This window comes from Coregonus clupeaformis, chromosome 16, assembly GCF_020615455.1.
Source record: "Coregonus clupeaformis isolate EN_2021a chromosome 16, ASM2061545v1, whole genome shotgun sequence".
NCBI classification, from domain to species: domain Eukaryota; kingdom Metazoa; phylum Chordata; class Actinopteri; order Salmoniformes; family Salmonidae; genus Coregonus; species Coregonus clupeaformis.
Genome location: NC_059207.1, coordinates 57951963 through 57977296, shown reverse-complemented (window position 1 = coordinate 57977296; position 25334 = coordinate 57951963). Strand labels below are relative to the sequence as shown.

Below are 25334 nucleotides of genomic sequence, written 5' to 3'. Positions count from 1 at the left end.
GTGTTTGACCACTCAAGTGTCGGAGAGGTTCCATTGTACTGCATGAGATCCACATTCCCCACCTTTACCTCTCCTCTCCTCTCCTTCCAAAACACTGGCTCTCCTCGCTCTTCTTTTGTAGAGTCATCACAGCCTGAGTCTGGATGTTTGTACGACACCAACTCACTAACCGAAGTGACAATCGTTTTTGGCTAAAGGAGTGATTTGCATTGGACAGATGGGGAAAACAGTGGATGGAGGTTACATAAATGAAGCTCAATTGAGTCAACATTAACCCAACTGTCATTGGGTGGCGCATAGAGGAAACCCAGTTCACGGATTGGGTAACAGGATAGTTGTCACACCCTACTGAAAGCACTTGTTCTTGGAAAAGCATCACACCTACACAAATGCAATCCATCATTGTTAATAATGCATCATTATGACACAGTTATGGACATACCTGTAAACTTCGTCAGCTCGCTTAGAAGCTGATTGTTGAACCACTGGTCAAAGTCAATGTTGTCAAACAGCTCGTATAGCAGCCAGCCCCACTGCATTGCACACTGTGAAGATAGCAACACATAAATGTTGCTTTTTCAACGATGAAATACTGTTGGGCCAATTGAGAAGATATCATCCATTTCCTGTATTTTCTTGTAAATCCGATATCTAATACGCCTGAGCTCGTACATTTGAGCTTTATTGTTTTATATTGAAGAAAACGTTGGGCATAAGGGAAATAAAACAGAAACACATTAAAGTGATGTTATATTGATTTATCATAAAGCCCATTTGAGTAACTACACTAAAATAACCCACTGACACTACATGTGGATTTTAGTGAGACACAGTCAACTATAAACAATGTGGACAACTGATGACACCATAGTGGTGGTGTGTTGGACAACGTTGTCTCATTAACAGCGCTGGGAGAACCTGTGGTGCGCTAACGACCACAGAGGGAGAAGGATAATACTGGAAGCAACATCAGGACAAGGACAGGCTTTCTACCAAATGAGACCCAGAGAGAGGGAGTTATAGTCTGTCTAAGGAGTGATCAAACTAGAGTCGGGGGAGCAAGGGATGAGAGAGGGGGGGCAGGGAAAAAAATAAGGTGTCTCTCTAGGGAGTAAATCACAGGAGGCAGGGAACAGGAACATCAGTGTCCTGTATACCGGTATGACTCATCTAGACATTCTGTGTTCCAAAACACTACCTGGACTTCAGGTAAGACCCAGTGGTGAATAATATCCCCAGGAAATGTTGCCTGTTTTATCTTATTTTCCAAACCCTGATTGAGATCTATTAAAGGATCCAGTAAGATTCACGTGTATACAGTGCCTTTCGGAAAGTATTCAGAAAACCCCTTGACTTTATCCACATTTTGTTACATATGCCTTATTCTAAAATGGATTAAATAAATAAAAATCCTCAAAGCAATCCACACACAACCCTCAGACCTTTGCTATGAGATTCAAAAATGAGCTCAGGTGCATCCCTGTTTCCATTGGTCGTCCTTGAGATGTTTTACAACTTGATTGAGTCCACCAGTCGGAAACTCAATTGATTGGACATTATTTGGAAAAAGGCACACAACTGGCTATGTAAGGTCCCCACAGTTGACAGTGCATGTCAGAGCAAAAACCAAGCCATGATGTCAAGGAATTGTCCGTAGAGCTCCGAGACAGGATTGTGTCGAGGCTCAGATCCGGGAAGGGTCCCAAAAAATGTCTGCAGCATTGAAGGTCCCCAAGAACACAGTGGCCTCCATCACTTCTTAAATGCGAAAGAAGTTTGGATCACCAAGACTCTTCCTGGAGAGCTGGCACACCGGCCCGGCCAAACTGAGCAACGGGAGAAGGGCCTTGGTCAGGAGCTGACCAAGAACCCGATGGTCCCTCTGACAGAGTTCTAGAGTTCCTCGGTGGAGATGGTTATCCTTCTGGAAGGACAACGATCTCTTCGCAGCACTCCACCAATCAGGCCTTTGCGGTAGAGTGCGGACGAGCCACTTCCTCAGTAAAAGGCACATGACAGCTCAAAAAGGCACCTGAAGACTCTCAGACCGCGAGAAAAAGACTCTGGTCCGATGAAACCAAGATTGAACTCTTTGGCCTGAATGCCAAGTGCCACGTCTTGGGGGAAACCTGGCACCATCCCTACAGTGAAGCATGGTGGTGGCAGCATCATGCTGAGGGGATGTTTTCTCAGTGGAATGGACTGGGAGACTAGATCGGATCGGTAAAGATGAACGGAGCAGGGTACAGAGAGATCCTTGATGAAAACCTGCTCCAGGCGCTCAGGTCCTCAGGACTGGGGCGAAGGTTCACCTTCAACAGTACAACCAACCTAAGCAACACAGCCAAGACAACGCAGGAGTGGCTTCAATCCTTGAGTGGCCCAGCCAGAGCCCGGACTTAAACCCAATCGATCATCTCTGGAGAGACCTGAAAATAGGCAGCAACGCCCTCCCCATCCAACCTGACAGAGCTCAAGAGGATCTGCAGAGAAGAATGGGAGAAACTCCCCAAATACAGGTGTGTTAGCTTGTAGTGTCATACCCATGAAGAATCAATGCTGTAATCACTGCTAAAGGTGCTTCAACAAAGTACTGCAGGTAAAGGGTATGAATAATTATGTTTTTTTATTTTATACAATTTAGCAAAAATGTATTTAAAATATGTTTTTGCTTTGTCGATATGGGGTATTGTGTCTAGATTGATGAGGGGGAAAAACAATTTAATAAATTTTAGAATAAGGCTGTAACGTAACAAAATGTGGAAAAAAGTAAAGGGTCTCTGAATACTTTCGCAAGGCACTGTATGAGAACGTCACGTCAAAATCCTGTGATGTCAGAGCGTCAGGCACTCTAAGACCCCGTCAGACTATAGTCACTGCAAAAATGCGGCAGCTGATCATATACAGACTTTTACAGCCTCTGGACAAGGGAATAATCTTACAGCCATTTCTTGATCTGGGATGTCTCAGCTTCAGATCTGAGGAACAGAGGTACCGCTGACCTTGCAGAGAGCCCTGACCTCTGACCTTACTGGGCAGTGGAGACCGGGCAAGAACTCGTGATTACCCACCTGCATCCTTCATCAGCAGCTGAACAGAGTCCTCCACATTGGTTGGTCCTGCAATCACACACATACACCAAGTTAAACCTACACACAGATGATGTATAAGTGAGACATGGGAAAATGATGGGAATGCCTCTGTCCCTCTCACTTACACCCCCTGTTGCTGGAGCCGGAGTGGCTTCTCACAATCAATATTTGGGCTCTCAGTTAAATTGTTCCAAATCTAGTGTTATCCTATTTCTCCTCCCACTCCGACAGTCCTCTATTATATAACAGTCAGAGACGCAGACTGGCCTAAAGACACCCCTGTAATTGTCCTGTGTTTGTGTGCACTGACAACTCACTCCTGGAAACTAATGACTTATCACAGGGGAAATCTCATATTGTAATCTAAAGAATGTGTTTCTAAATACTCCTGAATGGTCATGTTGGTACAGCTCGTGTTCTGAGCCATTTAAGTGGACAACTCCCCACAACCAAAAGCTGTGGTTGGACAAGACAAGGTTAGAAAGGAATCATGCTCCATTCTGTGAAACATGTTTCTATTTGACCTTTATTGAGATCAGGAATGACTGTCTTACAGAGCAATACAAATGACAGACTTACCTTGTAGATTCAGTACCATCTCCAGCAGCACTGGTGTCAGGGTCTGACCGGAAGTTGTGGAATATGTCCAAGAATAACACTTCCGTACAAGCTGGTGGAAAGGGGGGGGATAAGTAAACAACAACACAAACACACCACAGACAGACAAAAGACATACACACACTCCCTCTCCATCAGTTCACTGGCACTAAATCAAGAGCAGGGAGCCACGTGGTATGCATCGCATGAGACTATCACGACAGCAACAGCCAGGTATCACTCACAGAGTAAGGTTAGTCATCACCTATACAACACCTGTCAAGCTTTATTAGATCAAGCCACAAACACAACCCACCCATCAAACATATTCTCCCACAGGGAGCAACAACACTGACATGATCAACAACCAGTGGGAATCAATAACCAGGTGATAGTATTGCTGCCCATACAGACCATTGATAATAAAGCCATACTGACACACAGCTCATTAGATGACCATGGCGGGAGAGGGCAGGAGACATCAAAAGGACACATCACCCACTGTACTGGGAAGGAAGATCTATTTTCCTCCCAACAGCATACATTTAGTGGGGACTGGAGCATGGCCATGTCCAGATGAGTTAATTTATATGGCAAGGCCCTGAGTTTGCAAATGACCACATGACCTGACTCAGAATAAACTGTTGGCCCCAGTTATCAGTGTCTGTAGTTGAAAGCCAAGCAGGGTTGATGGGGGGGGGGGTGGCAGCAGATTTGAGACAGTTGTGATTGGGAGTAAACAGGAGTGCGCGGATATCCTCAGCGAGTCAAAATTAATTTAAATTGAGTCTCACCTAAAAGGAGTCGGCACCAATTACATAATCCACTGTGACCTAATCAGTGGTAGACTACACTACACTGGTGTACTTCAAAAGAAGTTTGGATCCTAAACCAGAGAGCTTATGGAAGTAAGCAAAAGTGGGGCTTTAACTGAGGACAGAGGGGAAGATCAGAGAAAGAGAGGTGAGAGAAGAAGCAAGGTAGGGAGGGGAGAGGGAGGGAGGCGTCTGATAGCAGTAAGGAGATGATACAGGCAGCAGCCAAAACCCACAAAGCTTACCCCACTTCGTTGAGAAAACAGACAGACGTCAGGAGACGTCACTAAAACATCCTCCCTGGTACCATGCTACCCACTGGTCCTAACTTAATACATATACACAATATCAATACCATATCAAACACATTTCCTTGTATCAGCTCTCAATACTATGAGGGCAGACTTCTCCTTTTTCTAATCATGGCCTGTTTTGGTTGAGAGTAGTAGCTGAAGCGTTATTAGTGCTTTTGGTGGTCGGTTCGGTAAAAAATAACGTGTTTCGATTATTTAAAAAAAACATGAAATGCACTAGTTGGTTTTGAATGCTGTAACACAGAATAAAACTATATATAAAAAGTCCTATGATGGTGGTGACTGCTTAGCAATATTAACCATCATTTATTCTTAATCACTTTAATAAAATAGTTCAGTTAATGGTTTAATTCGATGACTCTTATTATGTCACTCCAAGTCATCATCTCATCTCTATAGAGATAAGATGACAAAATCACAATTTTAGTAGTTATTTAGTAGAAGAAAAAATCCCATTGCGAAATAATGCTTTTTAGCCTATTTATTGATGGAAATACAAGTCGATGGAAATACTTTTGACTGGTCATGCTTATCGGTCTATAGGTTCATTTCCATCATTTAGTGGAATTACATTTAGGCGTGTATAGTATATTTGTTACGCATCTTAATTATCACACGCGTACAACATACAGATACAGAACCTTTGAGCTGAAAATCTGTCAGACAGTACGAGAGCTGCTGCTACTGCATCTCAAACAGGAAATGAATACTATAGGCAATGGGAAGGCTTCATCAGCGTGTCACACAACAACTTGCAATGAGCTGGAGGCAGTATGCATTTTGAAAACATAATTGTTTGAAATCTGAACATTTTAATACATATTATGAGGCATGTCTTACCGCTTCAAAGTAGCTAGCCAGAATCTGACAATATCCGTGAGAGGCAATTCTTTTATATCAACTTTTATTTTATTGTCCAGTAGCCAAAGTCACAATCCTAGTCACATTAGCAACCCAAGCTAGTTGTTGCATATTAGATCCTTCTTTCTACATTTCACGTATATTGTCATATGTCACATGAAACCGCTTGCATGTGCGGTGCCCTTTGATGTATGGTCTTAGTAGATAACCACACACACCATTACCAGTACTATTCTCCACATCACAAGAGCAACAATATTCTCCCCTACCAGAGGGAAGAATGAGAGCAGTCTTTAGCTGAACTGTATAGGAAAAATGAAATGTCAGCTTCTTTAGCAACTTTTCTACTATGGGGGTAGTAGATTGACATAGGCAAGTCATTTTGCTGTTAGTTACTTGTCTTGTTGGCTGAGGAAAAGTAAATGTGGACAGTTATTCTAACTTCTTCAAAGTGCTCATCAAAAATCGGTAAGAATGACCGCACATCGTTGCATCCTCAACTTGCATGTTCAGTTAAGATGCATTACCATAATCTAAATGCGATTTCAGGATACGCACCCATTGCATATTTCTCACATTCCTCAAATGTCCGGTAAATTCAAATGCTGTTGGTCAAATTTATGGTGCCACATTTTCCTAACGGAAACCCTGTTTCAGCAAGAGAAACCTCGAAGCAACTGCTCTCTTTCCCTCTGGATCATGCATTCTCTTTACCTCTCGATCATGCATTCTCGCTGTCCGTGTCTGCCCCACACTAACCTAATGTAGCAGGCATAAAATAAACATACAGACCGGACAAATGCTTGTGCAATGGATTATGGTCATTGTAGTTAATTACCATGTCTTGTGCGCTAAACTATGTAGAATATTGGCCTGTTGGAAACTACCCTACTACATCGCACAGTTCGGGATTGATCGGATTTATCTCTAGAGAAACTGTGCAATGTGTGCATTAAGCTAAAAAAAGTAATACAATAATTTTTATTGAATAAATAATTGAACCTCCGTTAGTTGCTTAAAAACTGAAAAATAACAAAACGGTCGCTCAGCTAGTGTAAGTCTAATTGATAGTGTAACTGATTGACCAGCACTGCAATAAGACACTTTGTTACTGTGTTTTGGGGGACAGAACAGTTTATTTTGCTTAAGACGACCGAAATATGTGTCTTCCTTTTCCTGTATGACAGTTCAGCTAAAGACTACTCTCATGCTTCCCTCTGGTAGGGAGAATATTGTTGCTCTTGTGTGTGGAGAATAGTACTGGTAATGGTGTGTGTGGTTATCTACTAAGACCATACATCACAGGCCATCGGGTAGAAAACACTATCTCACCTCTCCACCCTTATCCTATAACACACTTTCTGTCTCACAAATCTCTAGGAATTCTCTGGTTCCTGGTTGTATGTGGCTTGTGCTGTGGTATCCTTTTGCACCCCAGTCAAGGACCCCAGTCAAGGACTCCCAAACAATACAGGAGAGAAGAGGGATATGATGAAATGGAGGGGAAATAATCAGCTTCGGTGTGACTGTGAATATATTGTTGAAATAAAAAATCAGCAAAGCTGTTAGTGAGAGGAGTCACAGGGGAGAGCATGGCTGCTTCTAAGGCTTGGCCTGCGCTGAGAAGTCGTCTGTCTGTCTGTCCTGGTATCTGAGCACTGGCATCTTTGCGTGTGCACATGTGTGTGTGTGTGCACGTGTGTCATTCACTCACCCGTAGACTGTATTTCCAGGAGTCACCCCGGTTTCTTCAACAGCTGTGGAATACAAAAAAGAGCAACAATGAGATGGGGAGGGTGTAGTGTGTGTGTACTCCAGCATGGTGTGGAGATTCAGATGGACGCATTAGCTGAGTTAACATGAGGAGAAAAAAGCTGGCAAGGTGACAGGTTAACACATTAGTAGCAGTATGTATTTGTGAGCGTGCCGAAGCCCTCTGGGTCCTCCTCCCATGGCCAGTTCTTCCGCTGTCAACAGAGAAGTAGTGGGAGACCAGAGGCGCCGTCCGATCTCCGTGAGGGTGGGGAGGTGTGAAGAACGCCGTCTTGATCTTGTGGGCCTCCAGACTCTCCGGCTTACTGTCTGAGAGGGGTGCCCCAGACAGCAGGTTAGAACTATTCAAAACTAACCACAACCTTCGACAACTAAGTCTCGACAGCTCAGAGAGAAACTAAACTGTGGCGCCTCCTAACCCATTATATTATTAGAATGGTACATTAATGATGCTTGCAATCTGTCTGCCTGTCTGCCAAATAAGTGCAGTTATTTGTGGTTAGCTGTATTAACGATGCTACGCCATGTTGATCTTGCCTGCTGTATCCATTTGTCTCTGTCTCTTTCTATTCTCTCTCTCTCCCCTAATTGTAATCTCTCTCTCCCTCCCTCCTCCCTCCTCCCACCCCCTGCCCCCACTAGGGCTGGCAATTACATATAACCGTGTCACCCGACTCTTGTGGATCTTTTTATTTAACCTTTATTTAACTAGGCAAATCAGTTAAGAACAAATTCTTCATTTACAATGACGGCCTACATGAAGACCGTCGTGAAAATAAAATAACCCCCATAACTGAAAGGGAAAAAAAAGATTACATCGTTTTTACGGTGACTGCATCATTTGGATGACCAATAACCGTCATCCAAAATTCCATCACATTGACAGCCCCTAGCTCCCCACCCTCCTCCTACCCTCGATGTTCTTGCAGGGTTTGTAGGCATCGTTCTTGACGATGGTTTTGATGAGGTTCATGCACTGGACGGTGAAGCGCTCGAGACCAGGCCCTCGCCGCCGGCGTGAACACGTAGCTGACAGCAAATTCCAGAGAGCGCTGGATCAGTGGGATGAACGCACACGGATGGACCTCCAGGAAATCTAACAACTAGAGAGAGAGAGAGGGGGGGGGAGAGATAGAGAAGTGAAAGAGAAAGAGGGGGAAGGAATGGTTAAGGAAAAACATGAGAGAAACAGAGAAGGTGGAGAAAATTAACAAGAGAGTAAAGTAGAAAAAAAGATGGGTAAGGAGAGGATGGCAGAAAAGGAGAAGGGAAAGCAGAACAAAATAAAATAAGGGGAGATAACAAAGAAGAGGGTCAGAAAAGAGGAAGGCAGAAATAGAAAGGACGGTAGAATAGGAGAGAAAGAGAGAAGAAAGTAGAAAAAGAGAGCAAGTAAGACAGATGAAGTTGAAGCATTTGGCGCTGGGATATCAGCCTTTGTCAACAGTACCTGGTACGCTGGTATGCAAGCAAGACTACTGAGAAACTAACTAGTGTACATTTGTAGCAACACATAGGCCTACATGGTTGTAGACTCATCCGTTTGACTCACCACTTTAGTGTACAGTATGATAGTCTTCTCAAGTTTCTCTCGACATGGGCTTTCTGAGACCTGCCGGCCTGGAAGAAATAAAACCAAAACAAATATGAACAACAGTACGTTATATGACAACAGTATGAACAACAACAAGCCATATGACAACACTATAAAACAACAATACAAAACATGACAAGTGGACATGGCACTTTCCATTAGCTCTTGCCAACATTAAGTGCATCACTTTCAACAAGGGGCTACATTAGAAAATGTTACTCTGATGTCAACCACTTTTTCCCCCACTGATCACCAATGCCAGACATCGGAGTCCATCTCCCTGCCCGGTTGCCAATAAATCAGGGAGGGGAGGAGAGGAGAAGATGGGGAGGAAATTGTAAGGTATACACTGATCTTTTCTGTGTAATACAATCATAACAGCGCTCGAGTTGAAGGGAGAAGGAATGAAGGCAGTGAAACCATAATGCACTTCACTATGGATGGATATTTTAATTCCCCTAGTGTATTCAATTCAAATAACTTATTTCCTGGTAGGGAAGTTCATGTGTGGTGACGAATGGTACATACAAGTCATGAGGCCCAACACACTCTGGGATAGTGAATGAAACCGCCACCTGGGAAAAGAGGGCCTTTGTTTCTGTAATACAATAAAGTAGACTAATAAAGACGGTGCCGTGTCAGGAATAACTCAGTCGGACGATCAAATTGAATCTATAAAAACAATATGCTGTGGCCAATAAAAAAACGCCTGGGAGGTTTACTTCCTCTTCACCGTTCCTGATGACATCCTCAAGAACAGGAGGCGACGGTCCTGTTCCCCTAGCCTCGCAAAGCCTCTGATCCTGCAAGCTGATATCAGTCTGGTAAGGTTGCGAAGGCCTGAGCCCCGCCTTTTCTTTCACCATTGCGTCGGACCAATCAGCTTCCTCTGATGAACTATGGGGGTGGTTTAGTTGCTGACAGGCAGTAGACAACAGGCCAATAACACATGTAAAGTCATAGTTAGGTTGTGACAGATAAATATAAAGCTTTACATGACAGTCTGAACTCTGCAAAATAAACTGTAGACTATCGGAGGTTACTGTATCAAGACAATCTCTGTATTGAATCCTATGCAGTAGACTAATATCCATCGCTACGGTATGGCAAAATCATTAGATACACCCCTGGCTGATGTTAGGCTACTATATTTCTGCTATTATATAGCCTAAGCCTATTGTCCTGGTGTTCGATATGCCTTTCTCTTGAAAGACGGCAAGTGCTTGTGTTACTTCCGAAAAATGCAGCGCTGTGGCTTCTGTTTTCTGATTGGTTGAAGGTGATCCAATCACCTTCTAATTTGTTTTGGGCAATGCCTATCGGCCCAAACGACTTCAATGAAATCCCTTCCAGACTGATAGCGCAGCGGTAATCAATCTGGTAATTACGAGGCTACCTGTTCCCATACCTAAAAACACATCCTTCCACAGACAGTGACACCTGTAATAACATGGCATATCCAGACGGCTGACCTCAGTGGAAGGATCACACACAGGAAAAGGAGAGAGAAAATAGAGGATGGGAAACTCAATGGACAGGCTTCTTTATCCGCCCTTATCTTGCAGGGAGACTGATATTTCTCCTGGCTCAGAGAGCCTATGAGCTTCCGCTATCGGACAGCCCAAAATACCAGCAGGGCCAAATACACACCGACATCCCCTGACCCTCTGCAATAAAGACATATCGTGTGTGATAATACAGACAGATACCAGTAATAACATTTCTAACACTCCATCTGGAGCACTGAGACTTACCCCTATGTGTGTGGTGCGTGGGTGGGTGTGGGTGCTGGGTGTGTGGTATGTGTGTGTCAGAGGATTGTATAATTAGAAAGTTATTAGATATTTAGGAAAGAACGTTCAGGATACTTACTGCATTCTAGGAACTGTTTGAGTCTCTCATAAACTGCATTGAGGAAGCCCTGGTGAGAGAGAGAGGGAATAGAGGGGGAGAGGAGGGAAGGGAGGAGAATGAGAGAGGGTACAGGGTTTGTTCAATCTCGGTGGCATCTTGGTGGTCACATCACTGTTTCATCACATAATTAGGAGAGGCAGTCACACTACTGAACACATGAGTCATCATACACGTTACAGGCACACTGACTCAGTGTGCCTGGCAAGCCTGTGTGACATGACACTGACAGTTCTTAATCTGCCCAAACTGGAAAACATGGAGCCTTCCCACTGGGCACAAACTAGTTGAATAAACATTGATTCCAAAAAAATGTAATGTGATGACATTGAATTGATGTCGAAAACTTATTAGATCTGCAAAAAGTCATCAACGTAAAGGAATGACGTGAATTTGTATTTTTTCACCCAAATTTTAACCTACATTTAATGACACGGTTAATCCTTTCTTAAAACTGCATTGTTGGTTAAGGGCTTGTAAGTAAGCATTTCACTGTAAGGAGTATACCTGTTGTATTAGGCGCATGTGGCAAATAGAACTTGATTTCATTTTATTTGATTTAATACCCTATGGCAGAGCACCTCAGAGCTTCAGCAAGGAAATCAACTAGAGGTACCAAATCCCAACACGGGATGATACTTTATACAGCTACACAACAGTAACAGCTAATGACTTTATTATCCCCATAGGTTGCTGCTCTGTGAAAACATAAAAACACAATCAAAACAAAGACAAGAACATATACAGACAAATACAGGTAGAAAAAGCTATTCATAAGCGATCAACGTGGAAATGAGCTAGTATAGATAGCCGGACCGAAGTCCTCCCCTTTCCAGTCACATCTATGGGCTTTTCAGGCTGACCTGCCTCCAGCGAGTTTCACAGTGGAAACTAAATTATACAAGGCAAACTCCTATAGTGCGTCCCCTTCGTTATCAAACTGTCACCACTAAGATTTATTTGCAAATATATTCTGCAGCATGCGGGAGAACTACTGTAACTTTAGGGCAGAAATAACTTTTTCCTTCACTTTACCTAGGTGGGGTGGATTACTTCCTACAAAACCAGTCACATTATTACCAGGCCTTAGGCTGTGTGAAAAGGTAACAACAAACAACGGCGGGAGAGAAAGCGAGGCGGAGACAGAAAGAGAGAAGTAAAACCTGGAGGAAGTCTCTCAGGGCCGGGTTTGATATATATCCAGGATATAGCTGGAAGACCACCTATAGGCCTAATCAAACCACAAGACTAAAGGGTCTTCTCCTAAATCACAGTTCTCATACTCTATAATGTACAATGCATTCAGAAAGTATTCAAACTCCTTCACTTTTTCTACATTTTGTTACGTTACAGCCTTATTCTAAAATTGATTAAATCGTTTTTGCCCCCTCATCAATCTACACACAATACCACATAACGACAAAAGAGAAACAGGTTTTTAGACATTTTTGCTAATGTATTAAAAGTTAAAAAGGAAATATCACGTTTAAATAAGTATTCAGACCCTTTACTCAGTAATTTGTTGAAGCACCTTTGGCAGCGATTACAGCCTTGCGTCTTCTTGGATATAATGCTACAAGCTTGGCAAACCAGTATTTGAGTAGTTTATCCCATTCTTCTCTACAGATCCTCTCAATCTCTATCAGATTGGATGGGGAGCTTCGCTGCACAGCTATTTTCAGGTCTCTTCAGAGATGTTTGATCGGGTTCAAGTCTGGGCTCTGGCTGGGCCACTCAAGGACATTCAGAGACTTATGCCGAAGCCACTCCTGCATTGTCTTGACTGTGTGCTTAGGGTTGTTTTCCAGTTGGATGGTGAACCTTCGCCCCAGTCTGAGGTCCTGAGCATTCTGGAGCAGGTTTTCATCAAAGATCTCTCTGTACTTTGCTCCGTTCATCTTTCACTTGATCCTGACTAGTCTCCCAGTCCCTGCCGCTGAAAAACATCCCCAGAGCATGATGCTGCCACCACCATGCTTCACCATAGGGATGGTGCCAGGTTTCCTCCAGACGTGACGCTTGGCATTCAGGCCAGAGTTCGATTTTGGTTTCATCAGACCATAGAATCTTGTTTATCTTGGTCTGAGAGTCCTTTAAGATGCCTTTTGGAAAACTCCAAGTGGGCTGTCATGGGCCTTTTACTGAGGAGTGGCTTCCGTCTGGCCACTCTACCATAAAGGCCTGATTGGTGTAGTGCTGCAGAGATGGTTGTCCTTCAGGAAGGTTCTCCCATCTCCACAGAGGAAATCCGGAGCTCTGTCAGAGTGACCACCTCCCTGACACACGCCCTTCTCCCCTGATTCCTCAGTTTGGCCGGGCAGCCAGCTCTAGGAAGAGTCTTGGTGGTACCAAACTTCTTCCATTTAAGAATGATGGCCACTGTGTTCTTGGGGACATTTCAACGCTGCAGACATTTTTTGGCACCCTTCCCCAGATCTGGGCCTCGACACAATCCTGTCTCGGAGACCTACGGACAATTCCTTCGACCTCATGGCTTGGTTTTTGCTCTGGCATGCGCTGTCAACTGTGGGACCTTATATAGACAGGTGTGTGCCTTTCCAAATCATGTCCAATGAATTGAATCTACCACAGGCTGACGCCAATTAAGTTGTAGAAACATCAAGGATGATCAATGGAAACTGGATGCACCGGAGCTCAAATTCGAGTCTCATAGCAAAGGGTCTGAATACTTATGTAAATAAGGTATGTTTTTTATTTGTAATACATTTGCAAACGTTTCTAAAAACCTGTTTTCGCTTTGTTTTTTATGGAGTATTGTGTGTAGATTTATGATTTTTTTTATTTAATCAATTTTAGAATAAGGCTGTAACGTAACAAAATGTGGAAATGGGAAGGGTCTGAATACTTTCCGAATGCACTGTATAAACAACTTTTGCAAAGCTCATACTCTGAGCTAGCCATTAAAAAAGTATGGTCCACAGAACAACCCTTTAACTGGAATAGAACATGGAAAAATATGACCTTGGCATCCCGTAATCCAAACCATCAACTTATACATTTTAAGTTTGTTTACAGACTGTATTTAACACTAAGGAAACATTTTACGATGAAATTGGTCCCAACTACCAACCATGTTCCCTACATCAGATAGGCACATTCCTTCATATGATGTGGGAGTGCCCTGCAGTTAAATGCTTATGGGATAAAGTTACACAATTATTTTCAAAGTATATACATATTCAATGCTTTTCATCTACCATTTTACTTAATGATAGCTCCTTGAATCTCTCAATAAATCAGACGATTACTGCTGGCAGGCAGCACTGCCGCAAAAAATATATTGGCTCTTAGATGGCAATAACCTCAATCTCTCCAATTCGCCAGAAGTTATACCATTTGAATTATCGACAGCGAGAATGCATAGTGCAAACAATTGAGGCATGGACACTTGACTCTGTAAAGAATATTCCCAGCTAAAGCCCAGCACATACAAATGAACAATATATAAAGGCCAAACATACAAACAAAATGTATACACTAGCAGTCAAAAGTTTGGACAAACCTACTCATTCAAGGGTTTTTCTTTATTTTTACTATTTTCTACATTGTAGAATAATAGTGAAGACATAAAAACTATGAAATAACACATATGGAATCATGTTGTAACGAAAAAAGTGTTCAACAAAGCCACCCTTTGCCTTGATTACATTTACATTTTAGTCATTTAGCAGACGCTCTTATCCAGAGCGACTAACAGTTAGTGAATACAAAAAAATAATTATACTGGCCCCCCGTGGGAATCGAACCCACAACCCTGGCATTGCAAACGCCATGCTCTATCAACTGAGCTACATCCCTGCAGGCCGATTCCTCCCCTACCCTGGACGACGGGCCAAATGCGCGCCCATGAGACAGCTTTGCACACTCTTGGCATTCCCTCAACCAGCTAGCGAGGTAGTCACCTGGAAATGCATTTCAATTAACAAGCGTGCCTTCTTAAAAGTTAATTTGTAGGAATTTCTTTCCTTCTTAATGCGTTTGAGACAATCAGTTGTGTTGTGACAAGGTAGGAGGGGGGTATACAGAAGATAGCCCCTATTTGGTAAAAAGACCAAGTCCATATTATGGCAAGAACAGCTCAAATAAGCAAAGAGAAACGACAGTCCATCATTACTTTAAGACATGAAGGTCAGTCAATACGGAACATTTCAAGAACTTTGAAAGTTTCTTCAAGTGCAGTTGCAAAAACCATCAAGCGCTATGATGAAACTGGCTCTCATAAGGACCACCACAGGAATGGAAGACCCAGAGTTACCACTGCTGCAGACGATAAGTTCATTAGAGTTACCAGCCTCAGAAATTGCAGCCCAAATAGTTCAAGTAACAGACACATCTCAACATCAACTGTTCAGAGGGGACTGTGTGAGTCTGGCCTTCATGGTCGAATTGCTACAAAGAAACCACTACTAAAGGACACCAATAAGAAGAAGAGACCTGCTTGGGCCAAGAAACACAAGCAATGGACAATAGACTGGTGGAAATTTGTCCTTTGGTCTGGAGTCCAAATTGGAGATTTTTGGTTCCAACCGCCGTGTCTTTCTGAGACGCGGTGTGGGTGAACGGATGATCTCTGCATGTGTAGTTCCCAACGTAAAGCATTGAGGAGGAGCTGTTATGGTGTGGGGGTGCTTTGCTGGTGACATGGTCTGTGATTTATTTAGAATTCAAGGCACACTTAACCAGCCTGGCTCCCACAGCATTCTGCAGCGATACGCCATCCGATCTGGTTTGGGCTTAGTGGGACTATCATTTGTTTTTCAACAGGACAATGACCCAACACACCACCAGGCTGTGTAAGTGTTATTTGACCAAGAAGGAGAGTGATGGAGTGCTGCATCAGATGACCTGGCCTCCACAATCCCCCACCTCAACCCAATTGAGACGGTTTGGGATGAGTCGGACGGCAGAGTGAAGGAAAAGCAGCCAACAAGTCCTCAGCATATGTGGGAACTCCTTCAAGACTGTTGGAAAAGCATTCCAGGTGAAGCTGGTTGAGAGAATGCCAAGAGTGTGCAAAGCTGTCAAGGCAAAGGGTGGCTATTTGAAGAATCTCAAATATAAAATATATTTTGATTTGTTGAACACTTTTTTCGTTACAACATGATTACATGTGTGTTATTTCAAAGTTTTGATGTCTTCACTATTATTCTACAATGTAGAAAGTAGTAAAAATAAAAACCCTTGAATGAGTAGGTGTGTCCAAACTTTTGACTGGTACTGTATGCACAGTGGGGAGAACAAGTATTTGATACACTGCCGATTTTGCAGGTTTTCCTACTTACAAAGCATGTAGAGGTCTGTGATTTTTAAAAATCAGAAAATCACATTGTATGATTTTAAGTAATTAATTTGCATTTTATTGCATGACATAAGTATTTGATCACCTACCAACCAGTAAGAATTCCATCTCTCACAGACCTGTTAGTTTTTCTTTAAGAAGTCTCCTGTTCTCCACTCATTACCGCATTAACTGCACCTGTTTGAACTCGTTACCTGTATAAAAGACACCTGTCCACACACTCAATCAAACAGACTCCAACCTCTCCACAATGGCCAAGACCGCAGAGAGCTGTGTAAGGACATCAGGGATAAAATTGTAGACCTGCACAAGGCTGGGATGGGCTACAGGACAATAGGCAAGCAGCTTGGTGAGAAGGCAACAACTGTTGGCGCAATTATTAGAAAATGGAAGAAGTTCAAGATGACGGTCAACAACCTCGGTCTGGGGCTCCATGCAAGATCTCACCTCGTGGGGCATCAATGATCATGAGGAAGGTGAGGGATCAGCCCAGAACTACACGGCAGGACCTGGTCAATGACCTGAAGAGAGCTGGGACCACAGTCTCAAAGAAAACCATTAGCTTACACACTACGCCGTCATGGATTAAAATCCGCAGCGCACGCAAGGTCCCCTGCTCAAGCCAGGCATGTCCAGGTCTGTCTGAAGTTTGACAATGACCATCTGATGATTCAGAGGAGGAATGGGAGAAGGTCATGTGGTCTGATGAGACAAAAATAGAGCTTTTGGTCTAAACTCCACTCAGTGAGCCGTGTTTGGAGGAAGAAGAAGGATGAGTACAACCCCAAGAACGCCATCCCAACCGTGAAGCATGGAGGTGGAAACATCATTCTTTGGGGATGTTTTTCTGCAAAGGGGACAGGACGACTGCACCGTATTGAGGGGAGGATGGATGGGGCCATGTATCGCGAGATCTTGGCCAACAACCTCCTTCCTCAGTAAGAGCATTGAAGATGGGTCGTACTGGGTCTTCCAGCATGACAACGACCGAAACACACAGCCAGCTGGAGTGGCTCGGAAGTCTCGAGGCCTAGCTGTCTTCAGACATGAACCCAATAGAAAATCTTTGGAGGGAGCTGAAAGTCCGTATTGCCCAGCGACAGCCACCGAAACCTGAAGGATCTGGAGAAGGTCTGTATGGAGGAGGTGGCCAAAATCCCTGCTGTAGTGTGTGCAAACCTGGTCAAGACCTATAGGAAATGTATGATCTCTGTAATTGCAAACAAAGATTTCTGTACCAAATATTAAGTTCTGCTTTTCTGATGTATCAAATACTTATGTCATGCAATAAAATTCAAATTAATTACTTAATCATACAATGTGATTTTCTGGATTTTTGTTTTTAGATTCCGTCTCTCACAGTTGAAGTGTACCTATGATAAAAATTACAGACCTCTACATGCTTTGTAAGTAGGAAAACCTGCAAAATCGGCAGTGTATCAAATACTTGTTCTCCCCACTGTATGTGTTGTGCATGTAGTCCCCCACCCCCAACAAGAAAATGAACAAATTAATAAAAAATTGCCAAAGAAAATAAGTACAAGGTTTCAGTCAATCACTTCAGCTCATTAATTCCACCCATCTGACCTATTTAAGAGTGATTCACTTCCTTAATGTCGCCAAGTTAATTACTTCCAGGTCACGCCAAGGTGAAAGCCACCGCCTTCAGTCATTTACAGTGCGTTCAGAAAGTATTTACACCCCTTGACTCTTTCCACATTTTGTTGTGTTACAGACGTAATTAAAAATTTATTAAATTGAGATTTTTTTGTACTGGCCTACACACAATACCCATAATGTCAAAGTGGAAATTAATTAATTAAAAATGAACTTCTGAAATGTCTTGAGTCAATACGTATTCAACCCCTTTATTATGGCAAGCCTAAATTAGTTCAGGATTGAAAATGTGCTTAACAAGTTGCATGCACTCACTCTGTGTGCTATAACAGTGTTCAACATGATTTTTTTTACAATTACTTAATCTCTGTACCCTAAACATACAATTATCTGTAAGGTCCCTCAGTCGAGCAGTGAAATTCAAACACGGATTCAACCACAAAGAACAAGGATGTTTTAAAATGCCTCGCAAAGGGCACCTATTGGTAGATGGGTAACAAAAAAAAAAAGCAGACATTGAATATCCCTTTGAGCATGGTTTAGTTATTAATTACACTTTGGATGGTGTAACAATACACCCAGTCACTACAAATATACAGGTGTCCTTCCTAATTCAGTTGCTGGAGAGGAAGGAGACCGCTCAGGGATTTCACCATGAGGCCAATGTTACAGAGTTTAATGGCTGTGACAGGACAAAACTGAGGATGAATCAACAACATTGTAGTTACTCCACAATACTAAACTAATTGACAGAGTGAAAAGAAGGAAGCCTGCACAGATTAAAAAAAAACATTCCAAATCATTCATCCTGTTTGCAACACAGCACTAAAGTAATACTGCAAAAAATGTGGCAAAGCAATTAACTTTTTGTACTGAATACAAAGTGTTATGTTTGGGGCAAATCCAATACAAAACATTACGGAATACCACTCTCCATATTTTCAAGCATAGTGGTGGCTGCATCATGTTATGGTTATGATTGTAATCGTTAAGGACTGGGGAGTTTTTCAGGATAAAAAAAGAAAAGGAATGGCGCTAAGTTTTCCTGGAGGAAAACCTGGTTCAGTCTGCTTTCCACAAAACACTGGGAGATGTATTCACCTTTCAGCAGGACAATAACCTAAAACACAAGGCCAAATCTACACTGGAGTTGCTTACCAAGAACACAGTGAATGTTCCTGAGTGGCCGAGTTACAGTTTTGACTTAAAATCTACTTGAAAATCTATGACAAGACTTGAAAATGGTTGTCTAACAATGATCAACAACAAATTTAACAGAGCTTGAAGAACTTTGAAAAGAATAATGGACAAATGTTGCACAATCCAGGTGTGGAAAGCACTTAGAGAATTACCCAGATAGACTCACAGCTGTAACCGCTGCCAAAAGGTGCTTCTACAAAGTATTCTCACCCGGTAACCTACACTTTAGAATCTCTGCCTACATCAGTGCATTCCATTAATCATTTATGAAGGAGTTAAAGCAAGGCACAGCCTGAAAGAGTAACTAATTAAAACCCACTTAAATGAGCTTGCTTTCCCTGTGGAGTTAATAATGAGGCAACCTGCAACAACAGCGTCATCAAACTTCTCACATCTCAACTATTGTGGGTCTATTAAGCAGCTCTACACATCTGAGATGGCATGGTGGAGTAATATGGAGAAAATGCCACTGGTTGTGCTTTGGGAAATATAAGCAGATGAAAAGTGGAGGAGGAGAGGAGAGTGGCTCAAACTATTCCTTTGATAGTCGACTCACGCCTCATCCCTCCTTCCTTCCTTCTCTCCTTTAACTTTTTCCTTTGAAATTCGCAGAACAAGAGGTTGGCTTAATCATCCCCTGGTGATCCTTAAACACACCACTCAGATATGAAGGATAGGAGAGTTGGAGTCAGAGTTCATATGACCAGAGTACTCGGAGCAAATGATTCCATTAACTCCAAGCCAGGGGAACAGCCCTCGGCACACACGTACACACTTTAATAATTTTATTGGACGATTTACACTAAATTGAATTAACTGTTCAAGGCCATTCACAAAGGGGTCTAGCTTGAAGGTAGACTGATTTAGTGCAATGTTATTATAGTAACCTAAAACAAACTAAAATTAAAACTAATCATGAAAAAACAAATTTAGTAAACTGAAATAAAATAATTAACAAACCCGTTTGAAAAACTAAAAACTATTACCATTGACTCCATAACTAACTAAAATAAGTTCATCTAATGAGTTGAAGCTGTTTTTCTAATGGGGTTTTCAAGCTTCTGAATCTGGTGGGTCACATTGAGATTAACGTTATAATTTAAAAAGGTCAGACAGATGATGAGCAGCCCCACAGATATTGGGCGCGTTTGAAGTAGTCGGACAATAACGTGGTTTTCCAACTGCAAGGCTCAGATCAACATAGCGGTGTTGCCATAGTATATAAAAAAGGTTCTTTATATAATGTTGAAATAAACATATATCTAACCCCCATATCACACACTCACTAACTGTAATAATTATATAAATGTGGGTACATTGTACAATCACTTATTGAGAGAGCCTCATATATCACATTTATTTGAATAAATCCAATGTGCAAATAAATAGCGGCAAATTATTTCCCGTTTCAGTCATGTATTTTGTCACGTTCGAGTCGGTAAAATAAAAATAAATAAAAACACCTTAATAATTGGTTGAAAATAGAGCCTCCCACAATGTTGGCGATGGCTGCAGGAGGAAGTTGGTGAAGAGCAACTGCAGAAACTTGCAGTCGACTGCAGTCAAAACTTCATAGCCTTTGATCACATGATTTTTGTAAAGTTAATGTAATTGACATGTTGGCTCAAGTCAGACAATTTTAAAGGATCTGATTTACTTATGTAAATTTTTGGGGTCATTGTTATTTTTAGGGGATAGATCAGCTTTAATATTGCAGATTGATTGTAACTTCCATCAATGTAATTGTCTGCATCACATCCAATCCCCCATATTTTTCCCCCCGCAAATAAATAAATAAATTATATATACAAATTATATATATACATACACACACACACACACAGTGAGGGAAAAAGGTATTTGATCCCCTGCTGATTTTGTACGTTTGCCCACTGACAAAGACATGATCAGTCTATAATTTTAATGGTAGGTTTAATTGAACAGTGAGAGACAGAATAACAACAAAATAATCCAGATTTGCGTTTTAAATGAGGGAAATAAGTATTTGACCCGTCTGCAAAACATGACTTAGTACTTGGTGGCAAAACCCTTGTTGGCAATCACAGAGGTCAGACGTTTCTTGTAGTTGGCAACCAGGTTTGTACACATTTCAGGAGGGATTTTGTCCCACTCCTCTTTGCAGATCTTCTCCAAGTCATTAAGGTTTCGAGGCTGACGTTTGGCAACTCGAACCTTCAGCTCCCTCCACAGATTTTCTATGGGATTAAGGTCTGGAGACTGGCTAGGCCACTCCAGGTCCTTAATGTGCTCCTTCTTGATCCACTCCTTTGTTGCCTTGGCCGTGTATTTTGGGTCATTGTCATGCTGGAATACCTATCCACAACCCATTTTCAATGTCCTGGCTGAGGGAAGGAGGTTCTCACCCAAGATTTGACGGTACATGGCCCTGTCCATCATCGGTGGGGATGGTGTTCTTGGGGTCATAGGCAGCATTCCTCCTCCTCCAAACGCGGCGAGTTGAGTTGATGCCAAAGAGCTCGATTTTGGTCTCATCTGACCACAACACTTTGACCCAGTTCTCCTCTGAATCATTCAGATGCTCATTGGCAAACTTCAGACGGCCCTGTATATGTGCTTTCTTAAGCAGGGGGATAGTGCGCGGCGCTGCAGGATTTCAGTCCATTCGCGGCGTAGTGTGTTACCAATTGTTTTCTTGGCGACTATGGTCCCAGCTGCCTTGAGATCATTGACAAGATCCTCCCGTGTAGTTCTGGGCTGATTCCTCACCGTTCTCATGATCATTGCAACGCCACGAGGTGAGATCTTGCATGGAGCCCCAGGCAGAGAGAGATTGACAGTTCTTTTGTGTTTCTTCCATTTGCCAATAATCGCACCAACGGTTGTCACCTTCTCACCAAGCTGCTTGGCGATGGTCTTGTAGCCCATTCCAGCCTTGTGTAGGTCTACAATATTGTCCCTGACATCCTTGGAGAGCTCTTTGGTCTTGGCCTATGTGGAGAGTTTGGAATCTGATTGATTGATTGCTTCTGTGGACAGGTGTCTTTTATACAGGTAACAAGCTGAGATTAGGAGCATTCCCTTAAAGAGTGTGCTCCTCATCTCAGCTCGTTACCTGTATAAAAGACACCTGGGAGCCAGAAATCTTTCTAATTGAGAGGGGGTCAAATACTTATTTCCCTCATTAAAATGCAAATCAATTTATAACATTTTTGACATGCGTTTTTCTGGATTTTGTTGTTGTTATTCTGTCTCTCACTGTTCAAATAAACCTACCATTAAAATTATAGACTGATCATTTCTTTGTCAGTGGGCAAACGTACAAAATCAGCAGGGGATCAAATACTTTTTTCCCTCACTGTACACTCCATTAGTATTTGGTAGCATTGCCTTTAAATTGTTTAACTTGGGTCAAACGTGTCGGGTAGTCTTCCACAAGCTACCCACAATAAGTTGGGTGAATTTTGGCCCATTCCTCCTGACAGAGCTGGTGTAACTGTCAGGTTTGTAGGCCTCCTTGCTCGCACACGCTTTTTAAGTTCTGCCCACAAATGTTCTATAGGATTGAGGTCAGGGCTTTGTGATGGCCACTCCAATACCTTGACTTTGTTGTCCTTAAGCCATTTTGCCACAACTTTGGAAGTATGCTTGGGGTCATTGTCCATTTGGAAGACCCATTTGCGACCAAGCTTTAACTTCCTGACTGATGTCTTGAGATGTTGCTTCAATATATCCACATAATTTTCCTTCCTCATGATGCCATCTATTTTGTGAAGTGCACCAGTCCATCCTGCAGCAAAGCACCCCCACAGCATGATGCTGCCACCCCTGTGCTTCACGGTTGGGATGGTGTTCTTCGGCTTGCAAGCATTCCCCTTTTTCCTCCAAACATCACGATGGTTATTATGACCAAACAGTTCTATTTTTGTTTCATCAGACCAGAGGACATTTCTCCAAAAAGTACGATCTTTGTCCCCATGTGCAGTTGCAAACCGTAGTCTGTCTTTTTTATGGCGGTTTTGGAGCAGTGGCTTCTTCCTTGCTGAGCGGCCTTTCAGGTTATGTCGATATAGGACTCGTTTTACTGTGGATATAGATACTTTTGTACCTGTTTCCTCCAGCATCTTCACAAGGTCCATTGCTGTTGTTCTGGGATTGATTTGCACTTTTCGCACCAAAGAAAGTTCATCTCTAGGAGACAGAATGCGTCTCATGGTGTTTATACTTGCGTACATTTGTTTGTACAGATGAACGTGGTACCTTCAGGAGTTTGGAAATTGCTCCCAAGGATGAACCAGACTTGTGGAGGTCTAAAATACAATTCTGAGGTCTTGGCTGATTTCTTTTCATTTTCCCATGATGTCAAGCAAAGAGGCACCGAGTTTGAAGGTAGGCCTTGAAATACATCCACATGTACACCTCCAATTAACTGAAATTATGTCAATTAGCCTATCAGAAGCTTCTAAAGCCATGACATCATTTTCTGGAATTTTCCAAGCTGTTTAAAGGCACAGTCAACTTAGTATATGTAAACTTCTGACCCACTGGAATTGTGATACAGTGAATTATAAGTGAAATAATCTAAAATCGGTAAACAATGTTTGGAAAAATTACTTGTCATGCACAAAGTAGATGCCCTAACCGACTTGCCAAAACTATAGTTTGTTAACAAGAAATTTGTGGAGTGGTTGAAAAACAAGTTTTAATGACTCTAACCTAAGTGTATATAAACATCCGACTTCAACTGTATATGCCATATCTTTCAAACTGTGCTCTTTCACAAAAGTTCTCAACCTATATACTTATTATGGACACAGAATGTTTTACATTAGTTGTTTTGTTATTAGTCCCAAACTTCATCTCAATTCAAACCCTCCTGTCTATCTCTTAACACCATCTATATTGGATTTCTACTTGCCATACATTTTTCAACTGTACTGTGACGTTTCACAAAAGTTCTGAACCCTTCTATTCTCATTGTTTCTACAGATCGTAAATTGAAAATAAACATTTTTGATACAATTATTATATTATTGATCGATTGAATATAACTTTTCAGATCATCCATTAGTGCTATCTGCAGGGTTAACTCCTGGTAAATATTGCTATCCTTCAGTCATTCCTGGACCTGTGACCAAAAACAAGCTACAAATGGACAGTACCAAAACAAATTATCTAATCATTATGTCTCTTCGCAGCAAAATCTGCAGAGCGGGGAAGATTGTATCCCCCATATAAAGTGGCGCAGTGGTCTAAGGCACTGCATCTCAGTGCTTGAGGCGTCACTACAGACCTCCTGGATCGATTCCAGGCTGTATCACAACTGCCCGTGATTTGGAGTCCCATAGGGCGGCGCACAATTGGCCCAGCGTCGTCCGGGTTTGCCGGTGTAGGCCGTCATTGTAAATAAGAATTTGTACTTAACCGACTTGCCTAGTTAAATAAAGGCAAAAAATTAAATAATTGTATAATAATTTAAAATTGAAAAATTGTAAGTTTTGAATCCGGCGTCGTTTTGCGTATCAGTTCATAAACCATTTGCCATGGAATCGGTACGTCAAAAATCTCTTCCCAACTATTTTGCAATCTACAGTGAGGGAAAAAGGTATTTGATCCCCTGATGATTTTGTACGTTTGCCCACTGACAATGATCAGTCTATAATTTTAATGATAGGTTTATTTGAACAGTGAGAGACAGAATAACAACAAAAAAATCCAGAAAAACGCATTTAAATTTTTGTACACATTTATTTGCATTTTAATGAGGGAAATAAGTATTTGACCCCCTCTCAATCAGAAAGATTACTGGCTCCCGGGTGTCTTTTATACAGGTAATGAGCTGAGATTAGGAGCACACTCTTAAAGGGAGTGCTCCTAATCTCATCTTGTTACCTGTATAAAAGACACCTGTCCACAAAAGCAATCAATCAGATTCCAAACTCTCCACCATGGCCAAGACCAAAGAGCTCTCCAAGGATGTCAGGGACAAGATTGTAGACCTACAGAAGGCTGGAATGGGCTACAAGACCATCGCCAAGCAGCTTGGTGAGAAGGGCTTCATGCAAGAGCTCACCTCGAGCCATTGCAATGATCATGAGAACGGTGAGGAATCAGCCCAAAACTACACGGGAGGATCTTGTCAATGATATCAAGGCAGTTGGGAACATAGTCACCAAGAAAACAATTGGTAACACACTACGCCGTGAAGGACTGAAATCCTGCAGCGCCCGCAAGGTCCCCCTGCTCAAGAAAGCACATATA

General features: G+C 42.3%; 1 pseudogene; it reads right to left on the bottom strand.

Moving 5' to 3' along the window:
* Nucleotides 1–419: 419 nt before the first annotated feature.
* Nucleotides 420–25334, bottom strand: part of LOC121584014 — an 80196-nt pseudogene continuing 55281 nt past the window's right edge.